The sequence below is a fragment of the Polistes canadensis genome, unplaced genomic scaffold (assembly GCF_001313835.1).
Source record: "Polistes canadensis isolate GaletaPanama2010 unplaced genomic scaffold, ASM131383v1 scaffold_240, whole genome shotgun sequence".
Classification (NCBI taxonomy): Eukaryota; Metazoa; Arthropoda; class Insecta; order Hymenoptera; family Vespidae; genus Polistes; species Polistes canadensis.
The window spans coordinates 28495-43525 of NW_014569787.1; positions in this window are offsets into that span (position 1 = coordinate 28495).

Here is a 15031-nt window from a genome sequence, read left to right on the forward strand (position 1 = left end):
CGTGCGACAATTTTCTTTTCTTTTCTTTTCTTTTTTTTCTTCTTTATTCAATCATTGAATTCGACGATAATATTGAAAATATTAATGCACCAGCTGATACTAATCTTACCCCTCTGAGTGACTCAGCTGTATAAATTGTCAAGGAATTTTCAGACAAGTCAAAAAACAACTGTTTTTGATTTTCTTCGTGTTCAGTTACACTCGGTTAAGAGGGATCGTGTAAAAAAAATAGAATAAGAGGAAAATATTTTAATATTTTTTTTTTTTCAGACAGCATTGCCTTTCCTTATCTTTTTTTCTCGTAAAAAAGGGAAGGAGGATAGATTAGGGTCGTGTTGGTCGAGCATTGTATACGAACATCTTGTCGGCACGAACCGTTCTATTTGAAAGGAATGCTCGGCACCTGTGTGCGGAAAACAAACCGAGCTTCTCGATTTTAGTCAGCCACATTTTCTTTACGATTCTGTTTGCTTTATCCCTCCTTCGACGTGCATATGTTAAACACACTTCGCAGATGTGTGTTTTCTCGCAGTAACTTCTTGCGAACAGAGAAAGGCAAAGAAAGAGAGCATTTTGACGAATGCCTAATACGATTGTGTTTTTGTAGATTGTCGATATAACATTTATGTTCAGCTTAAATCATTAACTAAAATTTAGGATAATCTAAATGATTGTTCGTCAAATTAATTTTGAATTGGAATTATGAAATAATGGATAGTAAATTGAAAAGAAGTAATATTTTTAGCCAAAAAAAAAAGTGAAAATATGGTTAGTGATTTTTGGTTGAATATGGATGATATATTTTCCGGTTTGTATAGGATGACAAATGTATCGCATATGTATCCTAAATATATAATAGATAGATACATAACGATATCGATCGTACTAATCGTGATTACCGATAAGATAGAAGGTAAACGATGACTATGAATTTTTTCTCGATACAATATCTTTTTATCTATCACCTTATTGTTTATGCATATTATTCTATATTTAGTTTCCGTACTCGCGCACTCGCCTTATCGATTTTATTGATATAATTGATAAAATCGATTAAATTCTATTGGTACACTTGATTTCACTCGATTAGAACATAAATTTGACGACCAAAAATGTTCACGTTATTTTTCCGTTATTCTTCAAGATAGACTACTTTTAAATGATTGAATATTCATTAATACACTTTCCATTCAGGCCGTATGGGGCGTATACGTCTCACTCTTTACGATGGCATTGTTTTCATACTGATATATATCTTTGCAATGATTAAAATAATACAAAGATCATAATTTGTATAAATAAGTTTAAGATGCATAAGACAATAAAGCAGTAAATTTTGTTGTTTCTAAGAATTATTTTAATAAACGCGTGTCTGAACATTACTCATTGTTTTACAATGAAAATACGAAATGGTTTGAACGGAAAGTTCAATGTGGCACGGAATGCATTAAAATGTAGATATATCATAAAACGTTAACGATTATTATAATTATTATTTCGTGAATAATTCGACAATTGAAATGTGATCTCTTGAATAATATTAAGATATCTATTTCCATGTATATTTTTCGTTCCCTTCTTTTTCCTTTCTTTCTTTCTTTTTGAAATTAATTTTCCACGTGAAGACGACGATGTAATTCCGTCGATTACGTTTCCTTCTCTCCCAGAGTGATTCAGGTCGAGCAGAAAACGCGACTTGAAATTAGCCCGCGGGCACGTCGATTCGACAACGACGACTGACATTTTGCAGTCGACGCGTTAATCAACGAACCTACTTTAATGCCGTCGCTACTGTGCGCTGGTTCACCTCGAATCACTGACGAAGGATGTAGGTTAATACCGGATTTATAAAATGATTTGTGTCTACCCTAGTATCTCTTCAACATGTACCACCGATCGTCCAATAGAGAATAACAGAAATAATTCCAGATTTATATTAAATGATATATGTATGTTTGTACATTTTCAATCGAATCTATCATATTTTTCTACAGGATATCCCAAAATTCGCTTTACCCAATTGAACAATTGTAAATTGTACAATTTTTTCGTAACATTAATCTGTCATTTTATTTTTCTTGATAGAACGAATATTAAGACAGCCTGTATTAATATATACATTAGTGCATAAAATATCAATACAAACAAAAACATCATTTTCTATGTCAGTATTTAACAATGATTTCTTTCTCCTCGTAGTTTTAATGGAAATCTCAAAGATAGCTTTCCTTAATTATTATTGGTCTTATTCTTCATCCTCTTTTCTGCCTGGTCGCAGTACTTGCGAGATAGTTCTAATAATATAACACGGAGAAGAGTCGCTCGGAAACGGAAGTCAGCTGACAGCTGGTAGCCGCGTCTCAGGAAGGAGAGAATAATAATAAGAAGAAGAAGAATAAGAAGAAGAAGGAGGAGAAGGAAAAGAAGGAGACTACGACGACAACGAAGAAGAAGAAGAAGAAGAAGAAGAAGAAGAAGAAGAAGGCTGCGTTAACAGTGTACCGTACTAACAAGCGGCACGTGATTTACGTTAACGGTCGACACGCGACCACGAGCAAAAGATCTTTCTTCTTCTCTCTTTTATTCCCTTTTTTTCCTTTACTCTCTTTCTTTATCGAGCTTGCGAAGATAAATATTGTCATTTTTATGGGCTACTATTTATTGGGTCACTATTTTTATAACATTTTTCATCAGTATTTTCAAGAAATGATTGATAATTAAAATCACAAATCACAAGATGGCGAATACAAGTGGATTTTTATTATTATTTAAATTAAACAAAATATATATATACCAACTTACTTTTATATATTAACAAAGTATCAGTGAAATAAATCTAAATTAATTTTTTATAAAAACAAACCCTCCAACAAAATATACCCCAACATTTCTCAAGAATTCAATTGGAATAAATATGTTGAAGAAGGAACAAAGAATAAAGAAAAAAAATACATGCGTGCAGTTCACACGCGGTAGAAGTGAAACCTTTTGTCTTCAATAGGTAGACAGGACAGTACACTGTATAAATCCTATAGATGTATATGTTTGTCTATTTTTAATGTCATTACCTTATTTCCATTTAATCAATTGCATTTCATCGAGTGTTAAATCACAATGATTCTAAAGAAGTTTTCATTTGAAAAAAATAAATGTAATTTGTTTATCGAGCTTTCCTTTCGTACGAGTGTCTCGTCGAAGGTGCCTGTCAAGGAACACGTTGAGTCTCTTTAGAGAGAGAGTAAAGCTTTTTCCTTACTCGGCCGATCTCTAGCACCAACAGAACAGATAGGAGAAGGAGAGGAATGCTTCTCTCATTCTCTCTTATAGTGGGATGAAAGGAATCACTGTTAAAAGGACGCAGAACTCGCTTGGCTTCGTGTTACGGCTCCACGCGTTTTTAGGGTTACATGCCTCGCATCCGATAACACCACCCTCGTCTCTCTGTTCTTCCAAGCTTCTTCCTCGTTCTCCATTCTCTACCCAACATTTCTTTTACTCTCTCTTTTTCTCTCTCTCTCTCTCTCTCTCACTCACTCACACTCACACTCTTTCTCTCAACTTCTTTACGCATCGTGTGCATCGACCTATCGCCCTGCAGAAACGTTCCTCGTCGCTTTTTTCTTTCTTTCTTTTTTTCTTTCCTCATTTCTTTTTCTTTTCTTTTTATCGTCAAACACCGAGACCGATCCTCGAGAGTCTCTGAGAAAATCCATACGACCATCTGCAAGGGATGCTAATCGTTTTCTACTTAATCCCTACTTGAACAGATAAACTTGTCAAAGATTTCAGGGAAATTTTTATTCGACCAGATAATCGTTTTCATATGTGTGCCATGACATAAACATTTAAATTAACGTTAAATGATGTGTTATATATTTTCGACGTGAAATCGTCAAAGTGATAATTAACAATCATCACCCGAGATACAAATTATAGAAATCGAAAATTGTATCTCTCTCTTGTTCTCTTAATATTTTATGATAATATTTGTATTTACAAAAAGCGCGCAGCGAGCAAGCGTGTTTGCACGAGAAGGGATACGAAATTTTCCACTGTGGAAAGAAACCATATTGAGACACAGAACAAGCCACGAGTCTCGTGCACAGATTTCGGCCATATTCCATCGGTCGTTCTCGTTTTTAAGTGTTCTAATCGTTCGTTTAAACTACTACAAGGTGGACTATTTTTGTAGGCGTGACTAAGGACTGATTTATATTTTCTAATTTTCTTGTCGTTCGAGGATTATGTGGAAAAAAAGAAATAAAATTAAGATGGTTTCCAATTACACTCTATTTCCACCTTTATTCCCTTTCCTCGAGTTATTCCTTGGAGAAATGACAGCTTCGATATTAAACACACACACCCCACCGTCTGCTTAATTTGAACAAAAGAGGAAGATAGAAAAAAAATGATTGGAATATATGAAAAACAATTTGATATCAATGAAACCCTAAAGTGCCGAAACGAAACTCTCATACAAGTGATACCGAAAGAAATAAAATAAGAGAGGAATGAGAAAGTACACACTTAATACGAGTCATAAGAGCCCCCGAGTTCTTATCTACATGTGTATTTGTACTTTTTCCACTTGTTCGTGGCATTATCGTTAAAGTCATTAAATGCCATTAAATGTCACTTCGCGCAAAGTTAACGATAGATTTATCTTGTTACGTAGTTATACAGATTGCATTGATCTTTTTTTTTTCCTCCCGCCTTTTTTTATTCCATACGAGTTTGATCGATCGTTATAAAAATTTATGCGAATGGACGTGTAAATAAGTAGCAGGTAAATACTTATTAACATGTGTAACAAATTAAAATAGAAAAGAAAATTTCCGTTACAAATTTCTATTTTGGTCGTTTACGTGAAATGATATCGCTACCGGCTGATGACTTGGCGAAGGCGACTTGTCATTTCGCGCGAGCACACACACACACACACACATGTACATATATATACACGCTTATATCTATAGGGGAAAAAATCATAAGCATGTTAACAGCAGCAGCAGCAGCAGCGAATCGCTCGCTCGAGGGTTTTTCCGAGTCATTAACTCGTTCCGCGAATGAGCCAGAATCGCGATAGCGCGCACTGTGCCGGAAGGAGGATCAAAGGAGGTGTTTATAAAAGCCGAACCTGCTCAAGAGACATAATGCTCGACGTTTTAAAGACGTTATTCTCCCTTCCCTATTTCTCGTCTCCTTAGGATCACGATAAAGTAACGTCGTCGTTAGGCTTACTTTGAGACTGTTAAAAGCCATCAACGAACGAACGATCACGATTATAACTCAAACTTTCAAAAGTAAATAATATAACTGGAGAGTGTTGCGTTAGTGTTGTAATATTTATCGTTTAACACGAAACACCCCCCATATATTATGTTAAAATCATTTCGTTTCAATCTATCGGTAGAAAAATTCTATCAACGAACAACCTTAAAAAAATGATAACGTTACATTACTTCAGGAAATATCTTTAAGAAGAACTGTTGCATTTTCCAGAAATATATGCCCAACGATTCGAATATTTCGTTAAAGAAGAAGAAGAAGAAGAATCGAGACGAGACCATTATTACTAACATTCGTAGGACCAATCTGGAAAGATCGCTTATCTCTCTTAGTTCAGTACATATATATATACCAAAGTGGATTTGGTCTGTTTCCATTCGGTCCTTAGAAAGTTTCCTTGCGGAAGAAAGACGAAACTGCAGGATTGTCGAGGGTAATGAGGTGTATCGGTCGATTGGTCTGAAAGTATATCGGTGTTACGTCGATGTAACAGAGGTTCTCCTTCTCTTTCTTACACAAATGTAGAGGGTCGTTAGCGTGTCATGGTTGCTTTTCTTACCAATTCTGTTTTTACCCCCTCCCACTCTCCAAGTTTCTTATGTTGGCTCATCTTAACCAATGCTATTCGTACCAGGGAACTATTCTATATTTACGATTTCGGAACCTCGGTTACTATCTCTCTTCCTCTTTCTCGCAAAGTACATTAAACCCAAGTAAGGATTCATCCGATCCTTCCACTCGTAGGTTCTGTTAGTTTCCTTCCTTCGACTTCTTCCGCTCATTCGTTCATTCGTACATTTGTTCGTTCGTTCGTTCGTTCGTTTGTTTCACGACACGTGCTGAAAACAGGGCCCCCAGCTCCAATTCTTTCCACCCCCATTTACCACCCGGTGACTTTGAGACGAGTATTACGAACCCCCTAAGCGTTGAGTCCCTTCCTTCCCTTTCTTTTTTTCGGTGGACCCGCTTACGGACACGTGACGGTACACGTGCGTCGAATTGAACGTGTCCTCCGTGTTTCCTGAGCACAAACATATGTATGTACATATGTATGTATTGTATGTATGTGCATGTGCATGTGTGAAAAGGTCTATTGAAATCGATATAGCTAATGAAGATTTTCTTCCATTTGTATAGACAAATTAGTCGTTTTCAGTGGAAGGAAGAATAGAACGGGTGCGTGCATGTGTGTTAGTCCTATTAATATAATTTAATTTAAAATTTAAATAGATTGAGTATTAGTGTTCTGCTTAAAATGGTATATTTCCGTATTAGCAAAAAACTATGCTCCCTGACTAACAAAGATTCTTCGAGAACAAAGCTTTGGAATATATTAGCCACATGTTTTTGCTCTTTTCCTACGGGGTAAAATGTGTGTTCGGTGTTGGGTTCGTTGGGAATCCTTCTCGCCTTTCTTTCTCTTCCGAATACGTAAGGGCAAAAGAAAGCTTGTCGCATAGTATGGTATACTTAAGGGCTATATGATTGTGTTATAAAGTAGTAAAGAGGATTGACGAGAGGTGAAGGGAAAGAGGGCATCGGTATAGCACACGTGGTATCTGCGTAGCATATGCGCAGATAGGGGTGTGTTAAAGGCATTAGAAAGAAGAAGAAGAAGGGAGAGACGACTTGGCATCCGATGCGTGTCGGCCAGATGTCCTGAAAAAGGGCCAAGGAAATTCCCAAGGGCACCGAACGCCCTCGCGGAATATACTATATCTACTACCTATATATTTATATTAGTCTATGTATATATGCACGTATATATATATATGTACGTGTGTACGCCATCACTTGGAATCTGATATTTTCAAATTAGTTTTCCACGCCTTCTCTCGAATCTTCTTATTAAATCTTCTTCTCTAAGATACATATAATTAAGTAACTAATCGCTACCCTTTCATTCATTCTATCAGTTATTTAGCACCTTTTAACATCAAGATGTTCTATCCATGATTACAGTCTATTTGAATCTTTTTTTTTCTCTTCCCATTAAGATGAAATTCTGTATTCGTTTCTCTCGAAAATGAATATGCATATTTTGATTATAATATTATATCGTTGAGCATTGTAAATATGTCTATCTTTGATATCTGAATATTCATAGTGGATTATTTTTTTGATATCACCTTGAGAAATTAAAATGACAGCATTGATAGACCATTTGTGATCGTACCTATAATTAAATTATTTAAATAAATAACTTTAATTTATTTTGTTTATTTCACGCGTAATATAAATTTCTTAATAATTCAAATAAATCTTGTTTCTGTAGAAATATTTCAGTTCAATTGAAGCCATTTTGTTATCTAAAATTAATCTTGCATTTAAAAGGAGACATCAGAGAATTAATTGGAGTAAATTACCGTGTTGAAAAATTTGTTAAAAAAAATGACGAGTTTGCGAGTAAAGTATGTACGCGGAGGACATTCTCCGGGGATTTAAGTCTATTCCTATCCGAGTTGGTCGAATCTCTCAAAGTAGGGGAAAGTCGAAATCGGCTTTTAGGAAGGTCGACCCACGGGACTAATAAGTCTGATTGCGTCAGCTGCGCGCGTCTTCATCGTTTCTGGCAGCATGTAGTCGATATCTCGACGTATTCCTCTCGTTGTCGTCCTCATCCTCATCCTCATCTTCGTCCTCGTCTTCGTCCTCGTCCATGGCCCTCGTCCATAGCCCTCGTTCCTCACCCTCTTGTGATCCTGTCGTCTTTCTGCGGTCGAGTTGTTCGTCCCTGTGGATGGCACGTGAAAGATACGACGTGGTCTAATCCAACAGGGCTTTGGGAACCAGATGGCCTCGTCGACGCCAATCAACTAATCCCTCTGTTACCCTGCTCTTGACATCCACCCTTGCTTTAACCCCACTTCCCAGCTATTCTTATTTTCTTTTAAATGTTTTCCCACAAATTTCTATCTTTTTACCTTTTCCATAAATATATATTATATATTAAAAATGTATATCAATATTTTATTTCTTTTATTTTCATTTGATGACGTCGAGAAATCAAACTTAATTTACGAATTGAAACATATAAACTATCTGCTGACGTTATTGCCAAACAATTAATTTACCCTGTACTTAATCACTCATCCATCCCTTCTTTCAATCCTCCCATTGATTATTCATTTCTTTCTAATATTTTATTAGAAATGTCGATCTCTTTATTATATTTTATTCGTTTTATTCTACTTTCAATGACGTCGAAATCAAACATTATCGACAGGTTAGAATACAGACCTATCGTTATCAAAAATCAACTAATTCCTTTGTTACTCAGTCCTTGATACTAAAACTTGCTTCAGCGCTACTTCTTTTTTTAACAAACATTTTAACCAAAATTTCTATGTTACTACATTTCTAGAATATATTACAGATGTATGTATATTTAACATTTTTTCTTTTTTTTCTTTTTTTCTTTGAATGACGTCGAAATCAAACAGGATTTACGGATTAGAACATATAGCTATCTACTGACGTTATCGCATATTTACGACAGAAGCGATAGTATGTGATCGTTATAAGCGAAACACTCTCTCTCTCTCTCTCTCTCTCTCTCATGTAGACTTATACGAGAGCAAACACATCTGTTCCTGTGTTAGCCAACCTGTCGGCTGGCAAGTTTGGCAACCCGCTCGAATTCGTCTTTCTAACTCTTGTCGCGATTTGTCGAGCTCCCCCACTCACATCCCCCCTCGTCATTCTGTTTCACCTGTTTCAACGTTTCTCGCACATGCGTCAATAAATTTCATTTCTCCGAGACGAGATAGAAAAAGAGAAATAGGGGGATTGGAAGAACGAGAGAGAAAGAGAGAGAGGCATATTTCTCTCTACCTATCAAATTGGCTTCGTCATCGGTTTACGGTTACCAACACATCGCATTAACTCGCTACGTCTTCCTTCCGAGCAATCTAAAAAGTCTATTTCTGATCTCGCGACTCGTAATAGATACATCTCACGCGTTGCAAGGTGATTTATCTTTTTCTCAAGAGTTTCGCTAGCTCCGACGATCAGATTAAATTGGCGTCCATGAGTTGGTGTTATTATCTCGAGCCCCTCTTTTTTCGTTTCTCTTTTTTTTTAGTTTTTTTTTTTTCTGTTCTTGCGTTCTTCATCCGAGAAACCCACTATCCTTCCTGTACGTTAATCCTGAACAATAGGAAATATCTTGCAAGAGGGAACCCGTATAATTTACGATTAACTACCTTATCTGATACAACCTTTTACGAGTTGTTCTTGATATTCGATTCACGATTATTATCTTCGTAATATTCAATCGAATTCGAACGTTCGAACACACCTGGATAAGAAATTTACGATTTATGATTGTAACTTTTTAAACAATTTATACATTTTCATCATATTATATTTGCGTGTGTAATCAATGTAAATTAAATCAAATGAAAAATCTTAGGAAAGATCGTGAAAACTGAATGGTCTTGATAAATTCTTGAATAAGTTGATAACGAATGGAAAGGATGTTGTTCCTTGTTCTTGTCTTCGTCGTCGTCGTCGTCGTCGTCGTCGTCCTCCTCGTGTTCGTAGTTGTCGTCATCGTTCTCGCATAGTTTATAATCTCTAAATATTTGATGGGTAGACCGTGTGGTCGTTCTCGCATCTGCGCCGGTGTCAGCTTCAATTATTAAAGCTCTGCCATATGTCCTCTCTCTCGCTTGGTTATCTCCTCCCTCTCCCTTCCCTCCCCCTCCTCCCCTTATACTTTACTATATTCTATATCGTCACCGCCTTCGTTTTACCCTTTTCTAGTAGTGACAAGCCTTACTATTTCTCCAAACAACGTATTTATTTCAGCTTCATATTTATTGGGTCAATATTTAACCAAATGTTTGATCATTATCTTCAAGAAATAGTATTTACAATTGATCTTTATTTATAGTTATCGTTATGTTAAATGAATGGTAATTGTAACAATATATTAGTTACGGCCTATAGTATATAGGCGTTATTTAAAAAAACTATCTTAAAGAAATAGCATGTAGTATTTACTATAATATATATAAAATAACAATTTATGCAAAGCAATATTACCTTGTAACATAATTAATATTACATCTCATAATACAAAAAAAGTGACAGAGTATTAATAATAAAATATTTTATTTAATATTTCTTTTTTATAATCTATTAATATTATATTTATTAAAGAAAAAATATTTGACCAAATAAATATGAGTATTAATTCTTTAGATATTTGACTGATATTATCGGATAATCTTTTCTCACGATAATCTTGTCAAATCTTGTTTCCTCATTAGTCTTTTGAACTCGTTTCGTTAAGGTAATAAAATCGATAGCCTTTTTAGCAGGGTTAACGTTAGAAAGCTATCGTTTGCGAAAGCCGGCCAAATGCCACTCGATAGACGAAATACAAACTAAAGCATCACTCCTCGTTCCCTCTTGCAACACCCTTCCCACAAAGAGCAGGCTGTTACCTACCGAGCGACTTATTAAACGAGATTGCTCTTGTAAAACAGTTGGCCGTGGATTCGGACCCTCGACCTCTCTCGATGACAGATGGATACATGCATGTATGGAAAGATTATATAGAAATATATGGATGTAGTACCAATCCAGACGAGTTCTGCGAACGATCAAGCGAATAAAACAAAAAAACAAAAAATACAAAACAAAAATAAATAAAATCGGATGCAACGCGGAATTTTATATTTTCGTTGGAAATAGAAAAAAAAAAAAGAAAACAAAAATGTAACAATTTCATTTCCAATTTTTTTCTTCCCTTCTTTTTTATTATTTTTTTTCTTTTTAAATATACACATATCTACCACAAACCGAACGAGATATATTTAAAGGAATGTCTGGCTTTTAAAAATATACACTATCGATCAAAAGTTTTTCTACGCGCGTCAACTAAAACTGATTAATTTTTCTTACCATATCAATTATATCTAATTGTAGAAGGAAATAGACAATCTTCTATTTACAGAAGATCTAATAGTTAAAAATAAAAATTTAAATGTATTGTGATATCATAAAAAGTTGCTGCGAAAACTTAATATTCATAATTTAGGGAACTGATGAATTTTTACATCATCAAAGTCATGTAAAACACGTGGAAAAATAAAGGAATGTTAACAAAATGGAAACCTATAGTTTGAGCATAGAGTGTTATGCAAATGCAGTAGACGTACCTAAAATTTTGATCGGTAGTGCACATATTCATCGGTATCGAGTGTTTATTCAGATTTTGGTCAGATTTTATTAGATTTAAAAACAATTATACGTTGTTATAAATAAAAATTTAATTAATAGAAACGTAACGTTAATAATATCAAATTTAAAAATATTAAACAATCAGTTTGATATTCGTATGAGTTTGATCGTGTACATTTCAAAGGGTATATTGCAAGCTACAATGATGATTGAAAAGGACACACAAATGGGCGAATTGATTGACAGATGATAGAGACAGCATTCCCGATTGGACAGACACGGTAGGCTCGTGCGTATATTCCTACACCGTGCACGTTTAATTCAAGTAATGCAATAGTAGTCGGAATAGGATCCGATGTTGGCCAGGCCAATTACGAATTATGATACCCAACGTGCACTCTCTGTTCTGTCAGACCTCGTTTGTTTTATAGTTTAGAAATCCATTTCGTAAAATTTAAGGGGCACACCTAGTGTGACAGCCAAAAAAAAGACGATTTTTGGGAATTAAAAAAAAAAAAACTAGTGAATCAATCGTTTTAAAATTTTGAGGGTATATTTATACATGTTTTGAGAATACACAGTAAAATTTTTGGAATAATATATTAAATATTTTTGAAATAACACGCGATCTCCGGCGGYGCCAAAAAAAAAGGTCCTCCACTGCTGGAGTGATTGCAGCCTTCTCCGTTGATAAAACCAAAAAAAAAAAAATTCTCGTTAAACAAAAACATATTGTCTGTACGATGACCCTCGGGCGAACAAAAAAATCAAAAATTGACAAAATGGCGGCATGTTGAAAAAAAAAGTTAAATTTTACCCAAAATTTTGGTCGTTTTTGGCCTACCAAAATCCGATTTTTGATTAGATCAAAAAACTGGAGGGTCATCGTATGGAGAACTATATAGAGAAGATGTAAAAAAAATTTGATAGCGATCGGATCATTTGTCTCCGAGTAATCACTCCAGCAAATTCGAAAATGCTGTTTCGAGAAAAACGCGTTTAAAGATAAAATGCAACTACCTAACTGCCGAGCGGCTACTCTTTTAAATGGCTGTAACTCAAAAACTATTTAAGATATCGATTTAAAATTTTAGTATGTTATTTTTAAAGGTATAACCTATCGAAATATGAAAAAAAAAAAAATCGATTTTTTGAAAATTTCACACTAGGTGTGCCCCTTAAAATAAAAGAAATTAATCGATTTTTTGACAACAAACATTTTTTTTGATGACAAACTTTTCTCGTATTCAATCATGTTATTCTAAAAATAAATATATTTAAATAATATAAGGTAATAAATATATATGCTTAATTAGACTTGTCTTCTTACAAATATTTGATAAAACTAAAAAAAAAGAAACATTTTATTTATAAAAATAAGCTAGATTTTCTCTATCTGTTTTAATTGACATAGAACGAAAAATGTATGGACAGTAAAATGTTAAAATTCGTAGTTTGTTCGTGTTTTCTCGAATAAACAGAATAATAATAGTATAAAATCGTTTTTTACGAGAAAAAAAATATATTCTCTCCATGGTGTTATCGCTTGTGGCATAAAAACGATGGACATGCATCCACAGCCATCTTGTTTTTCCTAGTCAGTTATCACAATGAAAACCCGTTATTATTGACTCGACCCGCAGGATGCATGGCGTCCGATAGAAATCACATATTCCATGCGACCTGCGTTTCCCTTCTTCCTCACCGTTTTGCTTGCTCGTCTACCAATATCCCCCTCTTACAGTTGCCTCTTTCTATTACTACTGTTGCTGGTAGCGTGGTAGTTACGTTATGGTGCTGGTGCATCAGTTCGAACTACGCCCCTGAAGTCTGATAACACGATAGCATCGCACCATTAGCTCGCCCTATCTGTCAGAAGACACGTGCTGTTTCAATTACGTTGTCATAAAGGTAGCACAATTGAGAAAACGAATATGTCAGAGAAAAAGAGCTTTACTTGTTTTATTTTTCTTTCATCATTTATCTTACTATTTATCTCACACTTTCATATATTCTTCTTTTTACAATAGTATGAAATTCAATGTTTAATATAATAATTTAAACCAGAATGTTCACATGCATATGATTAATTCATTACTGTTTCAAATTATTGGTAATTATTTACTTGAATTTATATACAGGAATTTCTGTTTTTATTGTTACGTTATTTTTAAAACAATTGACATAAGGCACGTAGCTATCTCCTTAAAGAATTAAAATAAATTAAAAAAAACAATTGACATCTTTCATGCCACCTATGAAAGTATAAATTCCCATATTCTGTATGGATATGGAAACATTCTTATTTTTTTAATAAGTTTTCTTTTATAATTGATTTGTTTTAATTTTATAATTTAATTATTTTAAAAATATTCGTTACGAGGTTTCTTTTCTATAGGATTGTATTTTTCTGTGCGGTATGATATAGTTTTTAGTGTATGTTGTCTATATTCTCTTCGTTATTTGTTAACATACTTATATTTAATTTGTTTATATATTCTATATAAAATATATATATATTTTATATATGTTCTATAGATATCGACTTATAATGATTAATTTTTATTGTTTGGGTTAATAAAGTATATATTTCGACAATTGTTATGTTTCTATATGCTATTTTTAACAATTCGATATTTTTCTGTAATATACAGAAAAAATGCAAAATTATAAAGAAGTCATGACGTCATCAGATGTCGCTGCGTTTCTTTGCGGAGACTACCGCGCTGCAGCGGCGATCACCGTACTAAAAATCTATCAGCTGTATATGTTCCAGCGTAGTGCATCATCTCGTTTAATCCAGGTAATTGAAAAGTACAATATTTTACACCTTCCCATTATATATCAAACGATAGCTACACATAAGATTTTCATACGTGAGTGTTTTCAAAACGAAATATTAAAAAGTTCGAAAGATATTCATCAAAATAATCATCGAAGTATAGGTAGCTCGTACACATACACTCATGTATTTGATTTTCTTTTTATATTATACTAATGCAATTTTATATATATTTTTTACTTCTCTTAGTTTGCAAGCATTGGAGAGTCCAGAACGAATACATATACTCAGTTAAAACAATTGTGTTTACTATTTTTTATCTTCATATTCATCGAGGTAAGCGTTATTCTTTTTTTAACCTATATAGAAATGCATAGAAAGAGTGAGAACGAGAGTAGAGAGAGAGAAAGAGAGAGAATAAGTAAACAAAAAATTCACCTACAGGCAATTATGAATACGTATGTATATTTCCAGGAATGTCCTACGAGGTGAAAGAGAAGAAAGACAGCCGAAACAAAACGTAAACAGCCGAACGTTCGACGAAGGATAAGCAGTAACGTACCTCATTCCCCCGCCGTCCTTCAACTAGTTAAGACCTGACGTGACGTGTAACGTATTAAACTATTGATTAATTTTATTTCTAACATATTATCTAATTAAAACATTCGACAACTGCGCTGATTAGACTACTTTTTATATCTTACATTGATTCTTTATGATAGAATATCTTTTAAAGGGTGCTATGCCTTCAGAAATGATTCACAGGGA